The 24,873-nt window shown below is 43.5% G+C and overlaps 1 long non-coding RNA gene across 3 annotated transcripts in view; it reads left to right on the forward strand.

Moving 5' to 3' along the window:
* LOC134347466 (uncharacterized) overlaps positions 1-24,873 on the forward strand; it is an 81,322-nt gene that overhangs the window by 23,118 nt on the left and 33,331 nt on the right. For all 3 annotated transcript variants that reach the window (XR_010018166.1, XR_010018165.1, XR_010018164.1), the window contains exon 2: positions 5,798-5,950. This is a non-coding gene — a long non-coding RNA (uncharacterized LOC134347466). The remainder of the gene's footprint in view (positions 1-5,797; positions 5,951-24,873) is intronic.

The raw sequence follows: 24,873 nt of genomic DNA on the forward strand, positions 1-24,873 counted from the left end.
GACAAGGGAAGTTAAAGACTGCATAAGCACCAAGGAAAGGGCATATAAGGTAGCAAAAGTGAGTGGGATGATTGGGAAGCTTTTAAAATCCAACTAACGGTGACTAAAACAGCTATAGGAAGGGAAAAGATGAAATATGAGGGCAAACTAGCCAATAATATAAAGCAGAATACAAAAACTTTTTTTCAGTTATATAAAAAGTAAAAAGAAGGTGAGAGCTGATATTGGACCACTGGAAAATGATGCTGGTGAGGTAGTGATGGGGAACAAAGAAATAGCATATGAATATAATAGGTACTTTGCATCTGTCTTCACTATGGAAGACACTAGCAGTGTGCCGGAGATTTGTGAGTGTCTGGGAGCAGGAGTGAGTGCCATTGCTATCACAAAGGAAAACTTGCTAGGCGAACTCAAATATCTTAAGGTGGATAAGTCACCTGGACCAGATGGACTACATCCCAGGATCCTGAGAGAGGTTGCTGAAGAGATAATGGATGTATTGTTCAGGATCTTTCAAGAGTTGCTTGATTCTGGCAAGGTCCTGGAGGACTGGAAGATTGTAAATGTCACTCCACTCTTCAAGAAGGGAGGAAGGCAAAAGAAAGGAAATTATAGGCCAGTTAGCCTACCCTCAGTGGTTGGGAAAGTGTTGGAGTCTATTATTAAGGATGAGGTTTCAAAGTACTTGGAGACTAATGATAAAATAAGCCAAAGTCAGCATGGTTTCTATGAAGGGAAATCTTGCCTGACAAATCTGTTAGAGTTCTTCAAGGAAGTAACAAGCAAAGTGGAGAAAGGAGAGGCAGTGGATATCACTTATTTGGATTTTCAGAAAGCATTTGATAAGGTGTCACAGATGAGGCTGCTTAACATGATAAAATCCTGTGGCGTTACAGGAAAGATACTGGCATGGATAGAGGAACGGCTGGAAGGCAGGAGGCAATGAGTCGGAATAAAAGGGGCCATTTCTGGCTGGCTACTAGTGACTAGTGGTGTTCCTCAGGGGTCAGCATTGGGACTGCTACTTTTCACATTGTTTGTCAATGACTTGGATAATGGAATTGATGGCTTTGTTGCAAAGTTTGCGGATGATACAAAGACAGGTGGAGGTAGTGCTGATGAAGCAATGTCTGACGAATCTCATAGAATTTTTTGAGGATGTAACTAGTAGAGTGGATAGGGGAGAACCAGTGGATGTGGTATATTTGGATTTTCAAAAGGCTTTTGACAAGGTCCCACACAGGAGATTAGTGTGCAAACTTAAAGCACACGGTATTGGGGGTAAGGTATTGGTGTGGGTGGAGAATTGGTTAGCAGACAGGAAGCAAAGAGTGGGAATAAACGGGACCTTTTCAGAATGGCAGGCGGTGACTAGTGGGTACCGCAAGGCTCAGTGCTGGGACCCCAGTTGTTTACCATATATATTAATGACTTGGATGAGGGAATTAAATGCAGCATCTCCAAGTTTGCGGATGACACGAAGCTGGGTGGCAGTGTTAGCAGTGAGGAGGATGCTAAGAGGATGCAGAGTGACTTGGATTGGTTGGGTGAGTGGGCAAACTCATGGCAGATGCAATTTAATGTGGATAAATGTGAAGTTATCCACTTTGGTGGCAAAAATAGGAAAACAGATTATTATCTGAATGGTGGCCGATTAGGAAAAGGGGAGGTGCAACGAGACCTGGGTGTCATTGTACACCAGTCATTGAAAGTGGGCATGCAGGTACAGCAGGCGGTGAAAAAGGCGAATGGTATGCTGGCATTTATAGCGAGAGGATTCGAGTACAGGAGCAGGGACGTACTACTGCAGTTGTACAAGGCCTTGGTGAGACCACACCTGGAGTATTGTGTGCAGTTTTGGTCCCCTAATCTGAGGAAAGACATCTTTGCCATAGAGGGAGTACAAAGAAGGTTCACCAGATTGATTCCTGGGATGGCAGGACTTTCATATGAAGAAAGACTGGATGAACTGGGCTTGTACTCATTGGAATTTAGAAGATTGAGGGGGGATCTGATTGAAACGTATAAGATCCTAAAGGGATTGGACAGGCTAGATGCAGGAAGATTGTTCCCAATGTTGGGGAAGTCCAGAACGAGGGGTCACAGTTTGAGGATAGAGGGGAAGCCTTTTAGGACCGAGATTAGGAAAAACTTCTTCACACGGAGAGTGGTGAATCTGTGGAATTCTCTGCCACAGCAAACTGTTGAGGCCAGTTCATTGGCTATGTTTAAGAGGGAGTTAGATATGGCCCTTGTGGCTACAGGGGTCAGGGGGTATGGAGGGAAGGCTGGGGCGGGGTTCTGAGTTGGATGATCAGCCATGATCATAATAAATGGCGGTGCAGGCTCGAAGGGCCGAATGGCCTACTCCTGCACCTATTTTCTATGTTTCTATGTTTCTATGATTACAGCAGGACTTAGGACAAATTGGAAGAATGGGCAAAAAAGTGACGGATGGAATACAGTGCTAGGAAATGTATGATAACGCATTTTGGTAAAAGGAACAATAGTGTGGACTATTATTTAAATAGGGAGAAGGTTTGAACATCAGAGGTGCAGGGGGACTTAGGAGTCTTTGTGCAAGATTCCCAGAAGGTTAATTTACGGTTGAATCTGTGGGAAAGAAGGCAAATGCAAAGTTGGCATTTAATTCAAGGGGAATAGAATATAAAAGCAAGGAGATAATGCTGAACCTTTATAAGACACTAGTCAGGCCACACTTGGAGTAGTGTCAACAGTTTTGGCCTCCTATCTCAAACGGGTGTGTTGGTGTTGGAGAGAGTCTAGAGGAGATTCACAAGGATGATTCCAGGAATGAAAGGGTTAACATATGAGGAGTGTTTGGCAGCTTTGGACCTGTACTCACTGGAATTTAGAAGAATGCTTGGGGATCTCATTGAAACCCACCAAATATTGAGAGGACTAGATAGGGTGAGTATTGAGAGGATGTTTCCTCTGGTGGGATTATCCAGAACTAGAGGGCACAGCCTCAAAATTGACAGGTGATCTTTTAGAACAGAAGTAAGAAGGAATTCTTTTAGCCAGAGCGTAAAGAATCTGCGGAATGCTCTGCCGCAAGTCCGTGGATATATTTAAGGCGGTAGTTGATCGTTTCCTGATTAGTCAGGGCTTCAAAGGATATGGTGAAAAGGCAGGTGTGTGGGGTTGAGTGTCATCCAGATGTAATGGCAGAGCAGACTCGGTGGACTGAATGGCCCAATTCTGCTCCTGTCTTATAGTCTTATGGCATGACATAGCCCAGAAGAAATCATAGTCATGAACTACAACCAAGGAAGAAGACCCCAGTTACACACCCCAATCCAAAATAGGCATTACTGTCAAGTTTATATTCATTGCTCACTACGGTTTACTCTGAGAAGGTGTTGGCGGCCTTTCCTATTTGACAATAATTCTGAATAACTTTTCAGGGTACATCCCTGTTCACTGCACAATGCTTCTCAAAGTTACGCCCCTATTTCTATTTTTATAAATAGTTCCATGAGTAACTTAATTACAATGTAAAGGGTGTAGTACAATGTCCATTATAACCCATGTAACTTTGGTTGGTAACCTCTCCAGACGGTCCCACGAGGAGATGCTTTAGAGCCAGTAGGTTGAAGAGAAATGGAAACCTCATGAGGCTAGATCACACAATCCATGCTGAGCTGGTGCAGATTGATTCATTCAGCCAAAGCATTAAGGTCACTGACAAAAAAATTCATGACATATGCTGGTGATGCTGATTCTGATTCTGAAAAAACATTCTGGAGGAACTCAGCAAATTAGGCGTCATCCATGGAGGGGAATAAACAGTCAGTGATTCAGGCTGAAATCCTTCATCATGAGATCATGAGATATAGAAGCATAATTAGGCCATTTGGTCATTGAGTTGGCTCTGACATTCCATCATGGCTGATTTATTCTCTCTCTCAACCCCATTCTCCTGCTTTCTCCCTGTAATCTTTGATGCCCTTACTAATCAAGAACTTATCAACCTCCAATTTAAATATACCCAGTGTCTTTGCCTCCACAGCCTCTGTGGTGATGATTTCCACAGATTCACTGCCCTCTGGCTAAAGAAATTCCTCCACATCTCCGTTCTAGATGTTCTATACTGTTCAAGAACTGCCAAGGAATGTGAAAGAAACCAGTCTTACCTTGGCTGTTTGGGATTGGTACAAACCTCTGACAAACTCTTTTAAAGTAGTTCAATAGAGCTTTTGTGTGTGCAGTGTAAAGAAATATGTTAACATTGACGGGATAAACGTTATTCCTTCTGCAATTACAGTTTTGTTTTCTCTTTCCCGTGACTGACTGCTAATTTGTAAAGGATATACTGTATTTGTATAGCATAAGGTGTAATATTTTACTTCTTAATCAGTAATTTTAATACATGTCTCCTGTTAGCAGGCAGAGTGGAATCCAGTAGCTGGTTAATTTATATCAGGAAGCTGCCGGAGATTCCTTGCGACCTTTTTTGCTTGATTATAAACCAGGCAGGAGGATTATTCTTTGGTGACATTTTGCAGGAATTAGTTCAAAGTCTAATGGAAAAATGTTTTCTCAGAATGTCAGAAACTAGGAATAAGAAGCATTTATAAATAATATACGTTACAATTAATAATTTTTTAATATCAAGATTCGGCGTGGAACAGTCCCTCTGGGCCAACTGCCCAGCATCCTGTCAATTTTAACCCTAACCTAATCACAGGACAATTTACAATGACCATTTAACCTACTAACCGGTACTATTTTGGAATGTGGAAGGAACCCAGAGCACCCGGGGGAAACCCACTCCGGGAAGGACGCACAGACATTTTACAATTTGGAATTGAACTCCAAACTCTGACACCCCGAGTTGTAATAGCGTTGCGCTAACTGTTGTGCTTCCATGGCACCTTCTGCAGAAGCAGTTACGGAGACTGCAGTATCTGAGGGTGTTGTATCGGGAATGGTGAAGCCGGTAAACAGGCTGCTGATCGACTTTACATGACACATGCAATGTGTCAAATGGGAGTTGGCTTCCTAGAGACAGCGCGAATTGAATTGCTGTCTTACTGGGCAAATCATGCATGGAATGCAAAGATATTTTCCATGACAAGTTAGCTCAGGCACAGGGGCAATCACTTAGGCAATAGCGCAGAGAAAATTTACAAGGATCACAAACACGGGTAAATCTGCAGATGATGGAAATGCAAAGCAACACACACAAAATGCTGGAGGAACTCAGCAGCCCAGGCAGCATCTATGGAAAAGAGGAAACAGTCAACGTTTCAGGCTGAGACCCTTCATCAGAATTTGCAAGGATGTTACCGGGACCTGAGGACCTGAGTTAAAGGGAAAGCTTGAATAGAATGGGACTTTGTTCTCTGGACTATAGGAGATGAGGAGAGATTTGATAGAGGTATACAAAATTTTGAGAGGTATAGATAGGGTAACTGCAAGCAGGCGTTTTCCACTGAGGTTAGGTGGGGCTAGATCTAAAGGATATAAGTTAAAGGTGAAAGGTGAAATATTTAAGGGGAACATTAGGGGGAACTTCACCACTCAGAAGGTAATGCAAATGTGGAACAAGCTGCCAGCAGATGTGGTGGATGGGTTCGACTTCAACATCTAACAGAATTTTGGATAGGTACATGGATGGGGGGTGGGGTACGGAGGGCTTTGGTCCAGGTACAGGTCGATAGGCGTAGGCAGAATAACAACTTGGCAGGAGGGTCTGTTTTTGTTCTGTAGTCTCCTATGACTTTATCTGCAAAATATGTGAATTGTATTTATTTTATTTTATTTTATTTAGAGGTACAGCACGGTAACAGGTCCTTCCGGCTCAGCAAGCCTGCTCCGCTCAATTACACCCATGTGACCACCTATAGCTACTCACCCATACGTCTTTGGAATGTGGGAGGAAACTGGAGCACCCGGAGGAAACCCACGTGGTCATGAAGAGAAGGTACAAACTCCTTGCAGTGAGCAGTGGGAACTGAACCCGATCACTGGTGCTGTAACAGTGTTATGCTGATCGCTACACTAATACGATTACTTTCCCTTTCATGATTACTGCTGAGATTAATATTAGCAAGCCAACCACACAACGTGCATGTGCCTTGATTGGCATTAATTTGTTCATTAACCACCCCCTTCTGTGCTGCATAATTCTACGAGTTCCTCCAGCATTTTGTGTGCTTGCTCAAGAATGCCAGCACCAGCAGATCATTGGTGTCTATGTCCGTGTTTTGTAACAACTCTTCCCCTGACTTTCAAGGTCATCATCCATACATTATCAAAGGTGGGGGGAGGGGAAGGAGGCGAGCTCGACAGTGATAGGTGAAACCGAGTGGGTGGGAAAGATAAAGGGCTAGAGAGGAAGAGAGGAGCGTGGACCATAGGAGAAAGGGAAGGAGGAGAGGGCCCAGGGGGAGGTAATAGGCAGGTGAGAAGAGCTAAGAGGCCAGAGTGGTGAATAGAAGAAGAGGGGAGGGATTTTTTTTTAATGGAAAGAGAAAGCAATATTCATGCCAGCAGGTTGGACGCTACCCAGATGGAATATAAGGTGCTGTTCCTCCACCCCGAGGGTGGCCTCATCATGGCACCAGAGGAGGCCGTGGGCTGACTTTTCAGAATCAGAATGCATAAGTTTGGCCACCGGGAAGTTCTGCTTTTGGTGGATGGAGTGGAGGCTCTCTACGAAGCAGTCCCCTAATTTATGATGGGTCTCACCAAACTGGAGGAGGCTGCATCGAATACAAAAGGCTGAAAGTGCCTGTCACCAGGCTCTACCCCACAGTAATGAGACAATGAAATAATGGCCTAGGACAATAAGATGGACACCCGACTTCACGATCTATCTCATTATGATCTTGCACTTTATTATCAACCTGCACTGTACTTTTTCTGCAGCTGTTGCATTTCATTCTGCATTGTTTTATTGTTTTTTTCTTGAACTACCTCAAAGCACTTATCCGTCTGACCAGTATGCAGGAGAGACTTTTCACTGTCTATCGGTACATATGACAACACTAAAGCAAATACAAATGCTAACACATACAGGTGGATTGAAAAAGAGAAAAATTAAACCACAATTCACCTCTGAGTCAGAAAGCTCTCAGTTCAAGCCAGCTGCAGGTTACTTACTTATTTACTGTCCATTATGCCACTGGCATTTCAGGCAGCAAAGAAAGGTCTCCACCACTGTCTGTCCTTGGCCATATTCACTATTGTGCCCCAGGTGTGGTTCAAGGTCAGCCATGCATATCCCGGGTGGAGACTCGGGAATATTATCTCACACTGATATCGAAGGATTCTTCACTGCTGCACCCATAACTATTTTTTTTTGACCAGTCTAGGTTGTTAGCCCTGAGCTGAACACCCGAACCTGGAGGACCGGTGAAGCATTTTGTCTGGCCTCTACCCTTTGACCTGTTTGGCATGGGTGACCTGGCCAAGAGCCAAAACGTAAGGCCCTGCCTCCTGACAACATAGCTTCCTGAGTCACTGAGGCACGCAGGTCTCCAAACCATGACTAGATTGTGGTCCTCTATATAGACCTGCAAGTCATATGGGTACAAATTAACTGAGAGAGTTCTGCATGGTTAAGGATACCCACTATTCAGATGATTCATAAGTTAAGCTGCCATCGGCCCTGTCTGGTGGAATGCTTTGTTTCAAAAGTGAACAGATAGCATGTGCATGACATGTCCACAATCAGAGCCACACAGATAGATTAAACTGAATCAGAAGGAAGCCATTCGGCCCATCTGATTCATGCTGGATCCCAAGAAGTTTCTTCAGGAAGGATACCTGCTGCCTTAATCTGGTCTAAATGTGGCCCCATAGTCACCATTTATTTAGGAGCAATCAAAGATGGAGAATGAGTGCTGGTGTTCCCAGACACATTTCATGAATGAATGCCAGTCCTCCCCAGTGCCTGACTGAGGTTCAGCCGATACAAAGGACAGAGAGTTTGGGAGAATGACAGGATGGACTTGTTAAAGTCATAAAGTCATAGAGCACTACAGCACAGAAACAGGCTTTTTGGTCCATCTAGTCCATGCCAACTCATTATTCTGCTTAGTCTCATCAACCTACGCCTGGACCATAGCCTCCATACCCCTACCATCCATGTACCTATCCAAATTTCTCTTAATTGCTGAAATCAAACCTGTATCCACCATTTCCGCTGGCAACTCTCACTACCCCCAGAGTAAAAAAGTTCTCCTTAAACACTTGCGGCTTTGCTACTGGTATCACCAGCTGTGTGGGAGCTTGGTTCAAGGTTACTTTTTTGATTCAAGAACTGTTTAGAAACATAGAAACATAGAAAATAGAATGATTCACTTGAACAGAATCCTTCCATAATATGGGAACAATACACTCAGTGACAAGTGCATTAGATACACCTGTACACCTGCTCGTTAATGCAATTACCTACTCAGCCAATCACGTGCCAGCAATTCAATGCATAAAACCATGCCGACGTGGTCAAGAGGTTGAGGTTTTGTTCAGAACAAACTCCAGAATAAGGGAAGAAATGTGACCTAAGTGATTTTGATCGTGAAATTATTGCTGGTGCCAGATGGGGTGGTTTGACTATTTCAAAAATGACTAATCTCCTGGAATTTTTATGCACACGTCTCAGGAGTTTACAAAGAATGGTGTAAAAACATCCAGTGATCAGCAGTTCAAAACACATTGTTAATGAGAGTGTTCAGAGGAGAATGGCCAGACTGGTTCAAGCTAACAGTAACTCAAGTAACCACGTGTTATAACAGTGATATGAAGAAGAGCATCTCTGAACACTTTATGCATCAAACTTTGAAGTGGATGGGCTACAGCAGCAGAAGACCAGAAACATACACTCAGTGGGACTTTATTAGGTACAGGAGGAAATTAATAACATAGCCACTGAGTGTTTCTATTTTTTTAATGGGTTATTATCAGAATTTTTGTTTGTGGAATCTTGCTGAGCACAAAATGGCTGCTGCCCCTCTATATTATGATGTGTATTGCCCTTCAAAAGCTGCATGACCCAAGGTAAGAAAGGCGGGATATAGATGGAATATCACAGACCGAGACTCGGCCAACTCTGACAAACAGGATATAATATTCTGAAGTAAATCTGCAATACACAGAAAACACTCAGCAGGTCAGGCAGTATCTGTGGAAAAAGAAACACGGGAAATTAAATTCAATATTTTTTTCATTTCTAGTCCAGATGACTTGAGTTATCAGGAGAGTCTATTCAGACTAGGGTTTTCTTCCTGGGACCATAGGAGGCTGAGAGATAACCTTATACAGGTTTATAAAATCACAAGAAACATAGATAAGGTGAATGATCAAAATCTTTTTCCCAATCTAGGGGAGAGGAATCTAAAAGTAGACGGTATAGATTTAGGGGGAGAGGGGACAGATTTAAAGAAATCTATGGGGCAAAGTTTTTACACGGGGTGGGTGTGTATAGGGAACGAACTGCCAGAGGAAGTGGTAGAAACAGATACAATATTTAAAAGACTTGTAGGTAAGTGCATTGATTAAAAACGTTTAGACCAGGGGTTCCCAACCTGGGGTCCGTGGATCCCTTGTTTAATGGTATTGGTCCAAGGTTTAGAGGGATATAAGCCAATTACAAGGACGTGGGACTACCTCATGTGGACAACTTGGTTGTCATGGACACATTTTTCATTGACCCTATTGTGTTTACTTTGTTTTTACTGTAATGCCCACAAGAAAATGAATCTCAGGGTAGTATATGGTGACATATATGGAGCACCATTGAGAGCATCCTGATGAGTTGCATCTCCATTTGGTATGGGAGCAGCCAAGCATCAGTCCTACGAAGGACTGTGAGAGTGGCTGAGAGAGTCATAGGGGTCTCGCTACCATCCATCGGGGACATTTATCAGGAGCGCTGCATACGCAGGGCCCTTAGTACTATCAAGGATCCCACCCATCCATCCAGCATCCTCTTTGACTTTCTACCATCAGGCAGGAGACTCTGATGCATAAAAACAAGAACAGTCAGGATGGGAAAAAGTTTCTTCCCCCAGACCAGTGAGCTTTTGAACTCCCTGTCCCATTGCATTTGAAGTGTCACTGAATAGTTTGTTCTGTACCTTACACTATTTAATTTATGCACTTTATTTATTTATGTGTGATTTACCTGTACATTTTATCCTTACTTATTATGTGTGTTATGTATACTACTGTGCTTTATACCCTGGTTCGGAGAAACATTGTCTAATTTTGTGTCAAAATAGTACTTGTGATGCGTCTAGTGTGGTAGTGTGGTGCGTAGTGCTTGTTGTTCTCACTTTCAGCTGGTGGATAAAGTCTTGCGAAAAGGAGAGGTGAGTGTGTAAGTCTCTCCTCGCCAGTAATAGACTCTCCAACAGCAAGCGTCATGTAGTGCCTCCTTGCTGGCAACACATGGAAACTGAACTCCTTTCAGACTCCAGCTGAACTACAGAGAATGGAGAGGAGATCTGGCCCCTGCACACGTACCTCGCTGTCCCACTGGTGTGTGGACATGCCTTGGTGCTCGTGAACCAGATCCCCAGCCATGGATAAATAACTACACTGCCTTGTGGGCAGCCACAGGAGAGAAAAAGCCTACGGGAGTAAACTCAGAGAGCAGATCCGGAGTGGAGCCCCTCAGACAGTTGGACGTCATTGAACATCCTTCCGGCAGCTCCTGCAGCCAAGCTGTTGCTAAACATATTGCTTTATAAGTTTTCCTTTGGACTACCCTGGTGAGGCCGAGAGGGGGAGCTTGACGACTGGGCAACTCAGGATCTCCTTACCTTCCGCCCAGGCTTGTGATGGTGAACATCACCCATTGTCCTCCGAGACAGACAGATGCCAACCACCGCCACCTTGATAATGAATTTTCTTTGACTATGAACTTTGAGTTGGTCTGAAAGCTCTGTTTCTGTGTTGTATAACTCTATGACCACCACTAAAGTCAAGAATATTAAGGCGAAGGGGTGTTTTTTGTGGTTTTAGAACTCCAGACATGAAGAATAACAAAATGGAATCAGCCCACACACCATCTGAATTAGGGAAAAAGGAACAGGAAAAGGCTGCTCTCATTCCTTGTCGACTGGGCCACCATCCTGATTCTTCCTAGGCTGCCAAGTCATACAGAATTACCATTGTGTCCAATGTTACTCAAGATTTTTGCAACTCACAATTACTTGTTCCAGTGATAGTGGTCACTTTATTAGGTACACTAGTACACCTGCTTATTAATACAAATATTGAATCAGCCAATCACATGGCAGCAACTCAGTGCATTAGAGAAGCAGACGTGGTCAAGATATTCAGTTGTTGTTCAGCCCAAACATCAGAATGGGGAAGTAATCTCATCTAAGTGACTTTGACTGTGGAATGGTTATCAGTGGAAAACGGGGCGAAACTGCTGAGATCCTGGGATTTTCTCGCACAGCAGTCTCTGGAGTTTACAGAGGATGGTGTAAGAGACAAGAGACATCCAGTGAGTGGCAGTTCTGTGAACAGTTCATCAATGAGAGAGGTCAGAGGAGAATGGCCAGACTGGTTCAAGCTGATAGGAACTCAAGTAAACACGTTACAACAGTGATGAGCAAAAGAACAACTCTCATTGCACAACGTGTTGAACCTTAAGTGGGATGACCACAATGGGCTCCTAATATGGTGGCCACTGTTTGTATATAAAGAGATGCACAAAGATCTGCTCCCCCTTTAATGTCCAGGAAGTCTTTATCAGAATCAGGTTCATTATCAGCAGCATATATCCTGAAATTTGTTGCCTTTGTAGTAGCAGTACAATGCGATACAGAATAATTGAATAAAAACATGAATTAGAGTAAATATATATATTAAATAGTTAAATTAAATAAGTAGTGCAAAAATAGAAATAAAAAGATAGTGAAGTAGTTCAATGTCCATTCAGAAATCAGATGGCAGAGGAGAAGAAGCTCTTCCTGAATCATTGAGTGTGTGCGTTCAGGCTTCTGTATCTCCTACCCGATGGCAGAAATGAAAACAAGGCATGACCTGGGTGATGGGACTCCTTAATGATGGATGCTGCCTTTTTGAGGCATTGCTCCTTGAAGATCTCCTGGATTCTTTAGAGGCTATTGCTACGGATAGAGCTGACTAAGTTTACCATTCCTTGCAGCTTAATTCAATCCTGTGCAGTATCCCTCCATACCAGACAGTGATGCAGCCATGGTACAACTGTAGAAATTTAAGAGCGTTTGGGTAACAAACCAACTCTCGTCAAACTCCTAATGAGATATAGCCCCTGTTGTGCCTCCATTGTAGCTGCATCAATATGTTGGAGCAAGGTTAGATCTTCAGACGTATTGACACCCAGGAACTTGAAATTGCTCACTCTTTCCACTTCTGATCCCTTTATGGGGACTGGTGTGTGTTTCCTTGTCTTACCCTTTCTGAAGTAGTGCAAAAATAGTAGTGCACTACTATTAGGACTTCGGACTTATTGACGATGAATGCAAGGTTGTTACTGTGACACCACTCAACTAGCTGATATATCTCGCTCTTGTCTGCCCTCTCATCACCATCTGAAATTCTGCCAACAATCCATCCAGGTTTTGGCTTTCTGCCACATATAATAGAGTACTGTATACTTTCTTTCCTTTTTCATTGTTTCTTCTCACTGACACCAATTACAACCTGTTTGTTTTATGTCAAGTGAAGGGAAGAAGGACATTATGTCCAAGATTTTCAAATGGAGCAAAGGAAATTTTTATTGGAGAATGAAGTATGTGGTCTTCTCACATGTCAGGAGCAGAATTTTTATTGAAAATAATCCCCTCTCTCTCAATAATTGATACTAACCTTGCATATAATCCATCGTTACTTATTTTCATCGAACCAATTGTGCTTTTCCTTTGTGTAAAAATAACATCGAGTAAATGAGAAATAAAGATGGAATTTATTAATTTATCTATTTTCTTTGCTCTTGAAAGATATGAAAAGAATAAATGAAATTCCACAGAGCTTTAGTGAACAGTAACTAAATGAATACTAATGGCAACATAAGACTTTTAAACATTGTACCTCAATTCACTGTGAGAATTTTAAATTATTTTCTTGCTTTACCAGAATTTGCCCTCACATCTTTCCAAGTCACGCCTTCACAATGTCTCAGTGTGTAATACTAGGTGTACTTAATTTTACCCTGGTAGAAGGAATAAAGTCGTAGACTATTTTCTAAATGGGGAGAAAATTCAGAAATCAGAGTTTGAAAAAGAAGTTCAAAAGTACATTTATTATCAAAGTATGTATACCATATACATACAAGGAGCATTCGTAATAAGAGTGCAAGGAGCATTCGTAATAAGGTGGATGAATTGAAAGTGCAGATTGTTATTAATGATTATGATATAGTTGGGATCACAGAGACATGGCTCCAGGGTGACCAGGGATGGGAGCTCAACGTTCAGGGATATTCAATATTCAGGAGGGATAGACATGAAGGAAGGGGAGGTGGGGTGGCGTTGCTGGTTAAAGAAGAGATTAACGCAATAGAAAGGAAGGACATAAGCCGGGAAGATGTGGAATCGATATGGGTAGAGCTGTGTAACACCAAGGGGCAGAAGACGCTGATGGGAGTTGTGTACAGGCCACCTAACAGTAGTAGTGAGGTCGGAGATGGTATTAAACAGGAAATTAGAAATGTGTGCAATAAAGGAACAGCAGTTATAATGGGTGACTTCAATCTACATGTAGACTGGGTGAACCAAATTGGTAAAGGTGCTGAGGAAGAGGATCTCTTGGAATGTATGCGGGATGGTTTTTTGAACCAACATGTCGAGGAACCAACTAGAGAGCAGGCTATTCTGGACTGGGTTTTGAGCAATGAGGAAGGGTTAATTAGCGATCTTGTCGTGAGAGGCCCCTTGGGTAAGAGTGACCATAATATGGTGGAATTCTTCATTAAGATGGAGAGTGACATAGTTAATTCAGAAACAAAGGTTCTGAACTTAAAGAGGGGTAACTTTGAAGGTATGAGACGTGAATTAGCTAAGATAGACTGGCAAATGACACTTAAAGGATTGGCGGTGGATATGCAATGGCAAGCATTTAAAGGTTGCATGGATGAACTACAACAATTGTTCATCCCAGTTTGGCAAAAGAATAAATCAAGGAAGGTAGTGCACCCATGGCTGACAAGAGAAATTAGGGATAGTATCAATTCCAAAGAAGTAGCATACAAATTAGCCAGAGAAAGTGGCTCACCTGAGGACTGGGAGAAATTCAGAGTTCAGCAGAGGAGGACAAAGGGCTTAATTAGGAAGGGGAGAAAAGATTATGAGAGAAAACTGACGGGGAACATAAAAACGGACTGTAAAAGCTTTTATAGATATGTAAAAAGGAAAAGACTGGTAAAGACAAATGTAGGTCCCCTGCAGACAGAAACAGGTGAATTGATTATGGGGAGCAAGGACATGGCAGACCAATTGAATAATTACTTTGGTTCTGTCTTCACTAAGGAGGACATAAATAATCTTCCAGAAATAGTCAGGGACAGAGGGTCCAGTGAGATGGAGGAACTGAGTGAAATACATGTTAGTAGGGAAGTGGTGTTAGGTAAATTGAAGGGATTGAAGGCAGATAAATCCCCAGGGCCAGATGGTCTGCATCCTAGAGTGCTTAAGGAAGTAGCCCAAGAAATAGTGGATGCATTAGTGATAATTTTTCAAAACTCGTTAGATTCTGGACTAGTTCCTGAGGATTGGAGGGTGGCTAACGTAACCCCACTTTTTAAAAAAGGAGGGAGAGAGAAACTGGGGAATTATAGACCGGTTAGCCTAACGTCGGTGGTGGGGAAACTGCTGGAGTCAGTGATCAAGGATGTGATAACAGCACATTTGGAAAGCGGTGAAATGATCGGACAAAGTCAGCATGGATTTGTGAAAGGAAAATCATGTCTGACGAATCTCATAGAATTTTTTGAGGATGTAACTAGTAGAGTGGATAGGGGAGAACCAGTGGATGTGGTATATTTGGATTTTCAAAAGGCTTGTGACAAGGTTCCACACAGGAGATTAGTATGCAAACTTAAAGCACACGGTATTGGGGGTAAGGTATTGGTGTGGGTGGAGAATTAGTTAGCAGACAGGAAGCAAAGAGTGCGAATAAACGGGACCTTTTCAGAATGGCAGGCAGTGACTAGTGGGGTACCGCAAGGCTCAGTGCTGGGACCCCAGTTGTTTACAATATATATTAATGACTTGGATGAGGGAATTGAATGCAGCATCTCCAAGTTTGCGGATGACACGAAGCTGGGTGGCAGTGTTAGCAGTGAGGAGGATGCTAAGAGGATGCAGGGTGACTTGGATAGGTTGGGTGAGTGGGCAAATTCATGGCAGATGCAATTTAATGTGGATAAATGTGAAGTTATCCACTTTGGTGGCAAAAATAGGAAAACAGATTATTATCTGAATGGTGGCCAATTAGGAAAAGGGGAGGTGCAACGAGACCTGGGTGTCATTATACACCAGTCATTGAAAGTGGGCATGCAGGTACAGCAGGCGGTGAAAAAGGCGAATGGTATGCTGGCATTTATAGCGAGAGGATTCGAGTACAGGAGCAGGGACGTACTACTGCAGTTGTACAAGGCCTTGATGAGACCACACCTGGAGTATTGTGTGCAGTTTTGGTCCCCTAATCTGAGGAAAGACATCTTTGCCATAGAGGGAGTACAAAGAAGGTTCACCAGATTGATTCCTGGGATGGCGGGACTTTCATATGAAGAAAGACTGGATGAATTGGGCTTGTACTCGTTGGAATTTAGAAGATTGAGGGGGGATCTGATTGAAACGTATAAGATCCTAAAGGGATTGGACAGGCTAGATGCAGGAAGATTGTTCCCGATGTTGGGGAAGTCCAGAACGAGGGGTCACATTTTGAGGATAGAGGGGAAGCCTTTTAGGACCGAGATTAGGAAAAACTTCTTCACACAGAGAGTGGTGAATCTGTGGAATTCTCTGCCATAGGAAACTGTTGAGGCCAGTTCATTGGCTATATTTAAGAGGGAGTTAGATATGGCCCTTGTGGCTACGGGGGTCAGGGGGTATGGAGAGAAGGCTGGGGCGGGGTTCTGAGTTGGATGATCAGCCATGATCATAATAAATGGCGGTGCAGGCTCGAAGGGCCGAATGGCCTACTCCTGCACCTATGTTCTATGTTTCTATACAACCTTGAGATTTGACCTTGCAAGCAACCACAAAACAAAGAAGCACAATAGAACCAATAGGCAAGACCAGTGTGGTCTACAAAATCCAGTGCAGGGACTGCAGTCAATATTACATCGGCCAAACTGAGAGACAACTATCCACAAGGATCCACGAATATCAACTGACTGTAAAGTGGCACGACCAACTCTCCCTGGTCTCTACCCATGAAGATTGAGAGGGGCACAAATTCAGCTGGGCATTAGTGAAAGCCATGGCACAAGCCAAAATGTGGCATGCATGAGAATTCCTGGAAGCGTGGTCTTCTGCGAACAATTCTGTTAAAGAACGTGTGGATCTCGATTCGGAGGACCCACCCCAATCAACGGCACACAGACAATGGCTCCTCACACGTTGACGAAACATTTACATGTAAATTGCCAAGATCAGAGAACGTCATGAGCCAACAATAGAATCTGTTTTTTTTTAAAATCCCGCACAACAAAGACCATCAAACACGCGATGCGTGGGGGAGTAAAGAGCAGATCATGCAAACAAAACAAAAGTGAGCAAATAACAGACAGAAATTAACCCGGAGTCCCCGAAAGTGAGTCCACAGCCATGGAGCCAGTTCAGCACAGAGGCAAGTGGAGCAGGACCAGGTGCCCGATGGCTGCAGGCCGCAGCCACCGAGCCGGTTCATTGCTGTTGGGATTGCCGATGGTTGCAGGACGCACTTGTACAGTCACTTCAGCATTGAAGCACCTTGATCAAATCGTGCAAATAGTAAAAAATGGAAACGAAAACACGTGGAACATGAACAGCAGAGTCCCGGAAAGTGAGTCCCCGGCTGCGAAGCCTGTTCAGCGCTGAGGCGAGTGAAGCCCGTCCAGGAGCCCAGTTACTGCAGGGCAACAACTGTTCCCAAGCCTGGCGCCAAGACTCAGTACCTCCCCCCCAACAGCAGCAGCAAGAAGGAAGGGAGAGCGGTCAAACGCAGGCAGACTGCGCTAAACACCTGTTTGCTTTCTGCTCTCGTCCTCGACAACTTTAATCTTGCTCGACACTTTAATCAGCATGGAGTAATGGAGCCAACCATGGGTTCGTGTTCCACCATCAGGAATTAACGCAGCCACCCCCAAATGCTCTCTGCTCGCATCCTTGCCGAATCCCCCAGCTGACTGCAAAAGCGGCAGATGGTTTAGGTGGCTCAAAAGTATATCCTTAAAAGGGAAGTTACAGGGTGCGATCAATTGCAGTTCAGAAGAAGTATATCTAGGAGAAGAAGAATATCTAGTTGTTTTGTGAGCTGTCTGTAACATATCGCTATCTTGCCCCCTATTGCAATGGGACTTGGGAGTCCTCATGCAGGATTTCCCAATGGCTAACTTGCAGGATGAGTCAGTGGTAAGGAAGGTAAATGCAATGTCATTTTAAGAGAAGTAGAATATTGGTGTAGAACAAGAATGTAATACTGAGACCTTATAAGAGCATTCATCAGACTCTATTGTGAGCAACTTTGGGCACCTTATCTAAGAAAAGAAGCACTGGCATTGGAGAGGATCCAGTCGAGGTTCATGAGAACGATCCTGGGAATGAAAGGGTTAGCATATGAGGAGCGCTGATGGCTCTGGACCTGTACTCACTGGAGCTTAGAAGAATTAGGAGCGATCTCATTGAAACCCATTAAATATTGAAAGGCTTAAATAGAGTAGATGTGGAGAGGCTGTTTCCTATAGTGAGGGAGTCACGGACCAAAGTGGTACAGCTTCAGAGTAGAAGAACATCCTTTAGAACCAAGATGAGAAGGAATTTCAGAGAGTGGTGAATCACAGATTCACAGATCGCTCGGGAGGATGAGTTACTGCATATACTTAAAGTGGAGGTTGTAGGTTTCTTGATTAGTAAAGGCATCAAAAGTTACAGAGAAAAAGTAGAATAGGGTTGACAGGGATTATAATAAGACCAAAAGATGTAGAAGTAGAATTAGGCCACTTGGCCCATCAAGTCTGCTCTGCCATTCAATCATGGCGGATCTTTTCTCCTCTCCTTAACCCCACTCCCCAGCCTTCTTACTGTAACCTTTGATGCCATGGCCAATCAAGAACCTATCTAGAAGAAGAAAGCCCTTAACTCCGAGTGGAGTCTTCAGGATGCCATCATGACGGTGATTTTTTAGCAGGCTTTCTTATTTTTATGAGGCTGAGTTGCTAGCTCGACGTTCAACCCAGCACGGATGGAAAGCATGCAAGGGAGCCGGCTGGACTCGAGCTTGGGAGCCTTCGCTCCAAAGTCTGGCACTGGTGCCACTATGCCACCAGCCAGCTAAGAACCTATCTATCTCCACCTTAAATACACCCAATGACCTGGCCTCACAGCTGCCTGTGGTAACAAATTCCACAAATTTACCACCCTCTAGCTAAAGAAGTTTATTACATCTTTGTTTTAAATGGACACCCCTCTATCCTGAGGTTGTGCTCTCTTGTCCTAGACTCTCCCACCATGGGAAACATCTTTTCCATATCTACTCTGTCTAGGCCTTTCAACATTCGAAAGGTTTCAATAAGATCCCCCCTCATCCTTCTGAATTCCAGCAAGCACAAACCCAGAGCCATCAAACGCTCCTTGTATGATAACCCTTCCATTCCTGGAATCATCCTTGTGAACCTCCTCCGGACCCTCTCCAATGCCAGCACATCTTTTCTAAGATCAGGGGCCCAAAACTTTCACAATACTCAAGGTGAGGCCTCACCAGTGCCTCATAAAACCTCAGTATCACATCCTTGCTCTTGTATTCTAGACTTTTTGCAATGAATACCAACATTGCATCTGCCTTCCTCACCACCAATTCAGCCTGCAAGTTAACCTTTCGGGTGTTCTGCACAAGGATTCCCAAGTCTCTTTACATCTCAGATTTTTGATTTTCTCCCTGTTTAGAAAATAGTCTGCACATTTATTTCTACTACCAAAATGCATGACCATGCATTTTCCAACATTGTATTTCATTTGTCGCTTTCTTGCCCATTGTCCTAATCTGTCTAAGTCCTTCTGCTGCCTTCCTGATTCCTCAACACTACCTGCCCCTCCACCAATCTTCATATCATCTGGAAACTTGGCAAGCTGTTTATGATGAAAGCTGTCTATTCCATCATCTAAATCATTGATATACAGCATAAAAAGGAACGGTTCCAACACTGACCCCAGTGGAACACCACTAGTCATTGGCAGGCAACCAGAAAAGGATCCTTTTATTCCCACTCACTGCCTCCTACTAATCAGCAATCTTCCAATGCTCTAGCCATGCTAGTCACTCTCCTGTAATACCAGGGGCTCTTAATCAGCCTTGATGGAATGGCAGAGCAGACTCGATGGGCTGAATAGCCTAACTCTGTTCCCATTTCTTATAGTCTTATGGTCTTCTTGCCAAAGTATGTCTATATCACCATCTACTACCACTGATTCATTTTCCTACAGTCGTTTACAGGAAAATAAAGAAATACAATAGAACTTATGAAAAGCTACACATAAAAATAGTACAAAAATGCATTATAGAGAAGTAGGGGGTTATGTAGGATGGAAGGATTAGATTGACCAGACAAGTAGGTTATACGTTTGGTTCAACAACGTGGCTGAAGGGTCTGTATAGCGCTGTATTGTTGTATGTTCTGTGTTCTATAAACAAAGACTGACAAAAAACAAGCTGCTCAAGTAAAAAAAAATAATACTGGGAACATGACATGTGGAGTCCTTGAACGTGAGCCTGTAGGTTGTGAAATCATTTCAGCATCGATGTGAGTGAAGTTGTCCACACTGGTTCAGGTGCCTGTGGTCACAGAGTCACGACTGTTCCTGAACCTGGTGGTGTGGAACCGAAGCCTCCTGTACCTCCTACCATAAGACCATAAGATATAGGAGCAGAAGTAGGTCATTTGGCCCATCGAGTCTTCTCTGCCATTCAATCATGGGCTGATCCAATTCTTCCAGTCATCCCCACTCCCCTACTTTCACCCCATACCCTTTGATGCCCTGGCTAATCAACAGCCTATCTATCTATCTGCTGCGTTCACCAGCAACTTTGATGTATGTTGCTTGAATTTCCAGCATCTGCAGAATTCCTGTTGTTAGCCTATCTATCTCTGCCTTAAATACACCCAATGATTTACATTCCACAGATTTACCACCCTCTGACTAAAGTAATTTCTTCGCATCTCAGTTCTAAAAGGATGTCCTTCAATCCTGAAGTCGTGCCCTCTTGTCCTAGAATCCCCTACCATGGGAAATGGTACTCAATGGTATTAAACTCCATTTACCATTTTTCACACCAAACTATCTGTATCTTCTTGTTTTTCTATCAATAACACTGAGTTGTGCATTTTAAAGGCTTTCATACAAACACCAGAGGGCACTTTCACCATTCTCCTGCCAGCTTCAGTCTGCATTTTCTCCTGCTTTAAAATGATGTTTTTGTCATTCAGTCATCGAAACAGTGTTGACCTTAGCTTGGTCTCAGAATCTTGTAATCAAAACATATTCTTCCTTGAATGTTCTAGTTCATAGGAAACCAAGTGAAACTCCCAGCCACATTAAGGTGTGCATAAGAGCGGATGCTATTTTAGGATGAGGTATGGCTTTGATATATTGTTGCATCAGATAGTACTGTATAGCTGAGACTTATTATCATCAGTTCAGGATGCTCCGTTCCGAGATCTGCCTCTGTTAATTGGCTGATTCAAGCAGCACCAAAGGACTTAACAGAAATATCAGGCCAATGAGCTAGTGGATGTGAAAGCCCATTCGAATCCATTGATCAAAAGATAAGAGTAAAGATTATCTTTATTTTTCATATGTACATTGAAATATCAAATCATACAATGAAATGCATCTTTAGGGGGCCGGCTGGTGGTGCAATGACATTGGTGTCGGACCCGGGAGCGGAGGTTCCCACGCTCGAAACTAGTCGGGTCCGCTCCCGAGTACACTTTCCATCCGTGCCGGGTTGAGTGTCGAGATCGCAACTCGACCTCGTAAAATAGCGGGAAAATACTGTGAAAATGTCTGTGTGAGGAGTGGCGAGCCACACGGTCTCTCTCTCACTCCGCGCCTTGTAAAAACCATGAAAAAGACATCATCATGGACGCGTGCATGGACGTACGCATGGACACGCAGACACTCGTGCACGCACATGCAGATGCGCACACACAGACTCGCACGCTTGCAGGCACACGCCAAAAAAAAGAAGAAATGCATCTTTAGTATCAGTGAGGATTGTGCTGGTCAGCACACTTTCAGCATCATTCTAGTATATTCACAACTTAGTAACCCTAACCCAAAGGCTTTTGGAATGTTCCAAGGCTCAAAATCCACCGTGCATAGTAAAGATTATCAAATTACATATATGTTACCATATACAACGCTAAGAATCATTTTTTTTCCCGGGCATGCTCAGTTAATCCAAGAACCATTATAGATTCAGTTGAAAACCGCACCCAACAGGGAAGACAAACAACCAGTGCAGAAAACACAACGAACTGAGCAAATACAAAAGGAAAGAAAGAAATAAAAAAATAAACAATACATGTTGAGAAAATGAGATGAAGAGTCTTTGAAATGGGGCGCAGAGGTTGTGGGAACAGTTCAGTGACGGGGCAAGCGGAGTTGAGTGAAGTTATCCCCACTGGTTTAAGAGACTGATGGCTGAGGGGTAATAACCATTCCTGAACCTAATCCTGAACGTGTGAGGAAAGCAGAGGACCCAGAGGAAACCCGTGTGTGTACGGGGAGAACAGACAAATTCCTTAAGGCTGAGGCAGGAATTACAGCTCCAGCGATCAGAAGGAGGTGATTACATATTTTGAGTCATATTTGTGCTATCTTGTTCTATTGAATCATTGCCAAGCAGAAGGAATTTAAAATTCTGATTTTGGTCTTTCCTGACCACTTGGTACCAATGAAATACATCTTTCGTATCAGATCAAATGGGTGAGGATTTTTTTTTACTCTCTTCCTCAATGGTAGTCCAAAACTAGTAGCATTGAGATGTTAACTTGCCTCTTGCGGTGTTGTGACCAGAAACACTGACCTCCGCAGATACTGCCTGACTCACTCTGTTCCTCCGACAGTTTGTGTTTTTGCTTCAAATTACAGCATCTCCGGCCTCCTGCATTTCCAAAGTTATTTGGGCTGTTGCGTCGTTACAGTGCGCAAAAAAGGTTTTCAGTCTAATTCCCACCACCACACTCCTTGTTCGTGGTCCTATCGGTAATAGCTCTTCTACTGCTCAGCAGTAGTCTTGTAGGATTTCTGCCTACCGAACACTTTCTGGTAATGAATTTCAGACCCCTGTGGCTCCTCAAGTCAGCCATCACCCTTCTAATCAACTGAAGTAAATTTTGATTAGCACTAATGGCAGAAATTTAATCTGATAAAATTATTATTGAAAGTCCATATTTCATTAAATGATATATGCTGTACATTGTTATTGTTTGTCCATTTAATGGCTGTACTGCAATGAGATATTTCATCAGGGTGCGCTACCAATTACTGCCACAAGGGGTCAGTGCAGTATGCTCCACACCTACACCTAATGAGCCGTGACCATTGCCTCCATCCGGGAAGATGAACGGCAAGGAGAGAAGAGAAAATTCTCTTTCTGGGCTCTAACAGTTAAATTTTGCTGACACTGCTAATGGAAGGATTCTGTGATTTATTCTGAAATAGAAAGGCCAGCCCCTTCACTGTGAAAACCTTAGACTGGTATTACAGACACCTGGTCTATTGATGAGTAGTTGTTACGAGCCTTGCTCTATTAGTTGGACTAACTCTGCACAACTGTTTTCATACATTTTACCCTACTCTTCTAGTTATAGAACACTGCAGCAGAGAAACAGGGCCTTCAATCCGACTAGTCCAGGCCAAACTGTTATTTTGCCCAGTCTCATTGACCTTCATCTGGACCATAGCCCTCCATATGCCTCTCATCCATGTACTTATCAAAAATTATTTGAAATGTTAAAATTGAACCTGTATCCACCACTTCTGCTGGCAGCACTTTCCACACTCTCACCACTTGAGTAAAGAAGTTCCCCCTCAAGTTCTCCTTCAATATTTCACCTTTCACCCTTAACCTTTGATCTCTAGTTTTAGTCTGACCCAGTCTCAGTAGAAGAGTCTGCTTCCATTTATCCTATCTATATCCTTCATATGTCTGTATCCCTCTCTCTAATCGCCCTCATTCTCCCCCCTCCAGTGAATAAAGTCTTAATCTATTCAATCTCTCCCTGTTATTCAGGTCCTCAAGGCCCAGCAACATCCTTGTAAATTTTCTCCGTGCTCTTTCAATTTTATTGATATCTTTCCTGTAGGTAGGTGATAAAAACTGAAAACAAAACTCCAGGTTTGGCCTCACCAACACCTTATACAACTTCAACATCATATCTAATTCCTCTACTGAGTACTCTGATTTAAGAAGGCCAATGTGCCAAAAGCTCCCTTAATGACCCTGTCTACTTGTGATTCCACCTTCAAGGAATTATTGATCAATATTCCCAGATCCCTCAGTTCTACCACACTCCTCAGTGCCCTACTTCTCGCTGTGTAAGACCTACCCTGGTTTGTCCTCGCAAAGTGCAACACCTCACACATGTCTGTATTAAATTCAATCTGCCATTTTTCAGCCCATTTTTCCAGCTGATGCAAACCTCTCTGCAAGCTTTGATAGACTTCCTCACTGTCCACCACTCCCCCATTCTTCATGTCAGATGCAAATTTGCTAATCCAGTTATGATTTAACTGATTTAGTCATAGCGTCATAGAAAAATTCAGCTTAGAAACCAGCCCTTCAGCTCATCTAGTCCATGCCAAACCATTTAAACTGCCTAGTCCATCAAACCTGCACCCAGACTATAGCCCTCCATATCCCTACCATCCATATACCTATCCAAACTTTTCTTAAACGTTGAAATCGAGCGCACATGCACCACTTGCGCTGGCAGCTTGTTCTGCACTCACCACCCTCTGAGTGAAGAAGTTTCCTCTCATGTTCCCCTCAAACATTTCACCCTTAACCCATGACCTCTTGTTGTAGTGGCTGTGTGATCCTTGTCTAGATTTATCTGCGGTTGTGCTCTTGACTTTACGGGGAATACACTTCATCTATAGAATTCTACAGCACTGTAACAGGCCTCTAGCCCACTATAAGCATGTCAATCTTTTTGCATATCTACACAAATCTTTTAGGTCCAGGAATACCAATCGCTACACGGAATCCAGGTGTGAGCTCCAGAAAGCCATTAAGGGTGCCAAGAGGCAATATCGAGCCAAGTTGGAAGTCCAGGCTGACCAAAGGGATGCCAGTAGACTATGGCAGAGTCTAAATGAGATCACTGGGAGCAATGAAAAGGCTGGGAATATCAATAACTGTGGCGCTTCTCTTCCTGACGAACTTAACGTAATCTACGCAAGATTCGAACAGGAGAAGCGTCCTGCTCTCTCCGGATGAACCGGACCTGGTGGCATTGAGATTCATCGACACCAAGGAGGATGTTAGAAGGGCCTTCCTGAAGATAAATCCAAGGAAGGCAACGGGCCCAGATGGCGTCCCGGGATGGGTTCTCCAGGCCTGTGCAAGCAAGCTAGCTGGAGTGTTTGCTGACATCTTCAACTGCTCCTTGCTTCAGTCTAAGATCCCCTCGTGTTT

The sequence above is a fragment of the Mobula hypostoma genome, chromosome 6, assembly GCF_963921235.1.
Source record: "Mobula hypostoma chromosome 6, sMobHyp1.1, whole genome shotgun sequence".
In the NCBI taxonomy this organism is placed as follows: domain Eukaryota; kingdom Metazoa; phylum Chordata; class Chondrichthyes; order Myliobatiformes; family Myliobatidae; genus Mobula; species Mobula hypostoma.